Here is a 1,914-nt window from a genome sequence, read left to right as displayed (position 1 = left end):
GTTGGTCAGGCTGGTCTCGAACTCCTGACGTCAAGTGATCCGCCCACCTCAGCCTCCCAAAGTATTGGGATTACAGGCGTAAGCCACCACGCCTGGCTATTTTTCTTATTTATTGAATAGACTTGGGGTCTCACTTTATTGGCCAGAGTGGTCTTCAAGTTCTGACCTCAAGTGATCCTCCCACCTCGACCTCCCAAAGTGCTGGGATTACCGGTGTAAGCCACCGCACCCAGCCTTTTCTCTTTTATTATTATTTTTATTATTTTAGATCACTCTTTTATTATTTTATAGAGCAATATTTTATATTTTGGGCCTGGCACAGTGGCTCACGCCTGTAATCCCAGCACTTTGGGAGGCCGAGGAGGGTGGATTGCTTCAGCCCAGGCCAACATGGTGAAATCCCCCATCTCTACTAAAAATACAAACATTATCTGGGCACGGTGATGGGCACTTGTAATCCCAGCTACTCCGGAGGCTGAGGCAGGAGAATCGCTTGAACCCCGGGGGCAGAGGTTGCAGTGAGCCGAGATCAAGCCACTGCACTCCAGCCTGGGCAACATAGTGAGACTTTGTCTTAATAAATAAATAAATAAATATAGATAGATAGATAAAATTCTAGTTCTTTATTTTAAATAAAGTTTGTATCCACTAAATTGATACTGTGACCAATTAGTGGGGTACAACATACAGTTTAAAAAACAGTGCTCTGGCCGGGGGCAGTGGCCTTTGCCTGTAATCCCAGCATTTTGGGAGGCCAAGGCGGGCGGATCACCCGAGGTCAGGAATTTGAGACCAGCCTGGCCAACATGGTGAAACCTAGTTTCTACTGAAAACACTAAAATTAGCCAGGCGTGATGGTGCACACCTGTAATCCCAGCTACTCGGGAGACTGAGGCACGAGAATCTCGAACTGGGGAGGCGGAGGTTGCAGTGAGCCGAAATCGCCCCACTGCACTCCAACCTGGGTGACAGAGTGAGACTCCATCTCAAACAAACAAAACAAAACAAAAAAAACACCAACAAAACAAAAAAGAGAAAAACAGTGCTCTAAGCATTTTCTTTGCCTCAGGGCCATTGCGAATGCTACACCGTCTGGAAAGTGTTTCTTGTATCCTCTTCACCTGGATAGATTTTTTTATTCAGCCCTTCAGAAAGTACACCTAGATAAATCTTAATCATTTTTTTAAGGTATGAAATCTAAGGATACCCCCTCTCTGGAGCTGCCTGCCTGTGTTTGAATCCTGAAGATCGTGATGGCGTGAGTTAATCCGTGCTAAGAATTCGCAACAGTGAGTAGCAAATCGTAAAGCTGCTTCTTATAGTCAAGTTAGAAATGACACGACTGTTTGTGTAACTATTAATATGTGTCTTCTCACACCTCCCACACTCGAAACACAAGAAGCCACAGAATTTGGTTAATTTCTGTTTATGTCTTTGTTTTTTTGTTTTGTTTTTGACAGGCTCTCACTGTGTCGCCCAGGCTGGAGTGCAGTGGCACGATCTCCGCTCCCTGCAACTTCGCCTCCCGGGTTCAAACAATTCTCCTGCCTTAGCCTCCCAAGTAGCTGGGATTACAGGTGCCCACCACCAGGCCCTGCTTTTTTCTTTTTTTTTTTTTTTTTTTTTTGTATTTTTTGTAGAGAACGGGGGGTTTCGCCATGTTAGCCAGGCTGGTCTGGAATTCCTGACCTCAGGCGATCTACCCGCCTCGGTCTCCCAAAGTGCTAGGAGTACATGGTGTCCAGGCTGATTCTGTTCATCTTTATATTCCTAGCGTCTCACTTGGCCTGGCATGGAAGAGGCGCTCGGAATCCAAACGGAGAGAGACTGGGAGTGGAGCCAGCTTCGGAAGTCACTGCGGAGGGGCGGGGGCGGGGGCGGGGGCGGGGCCTCGCCCACCAGGCGTGCCGTCGG

The sequence above is a fragment of the Hylobates moloch genome, unplaced genomic scaffold (assembly GCF_009828535.3).
Source record: "Hylobates moloch isolate HMO894 unplaced genomic scaffold, HMol_V3 SCAFFOLD_9, whole genome shotgun sequence".
In the NCBI taxonomy this organism is placed as follows: Eukaryota; Metazoa; Chordata; class Mammalia; order Primates; family Hylobatidae; genus Hylobates; species Hylobates moloch.
The sequence above is the reverse complement of the archived record's forward strand: the minus strand, read 5'-3'. Positions refer to the sequence as shown.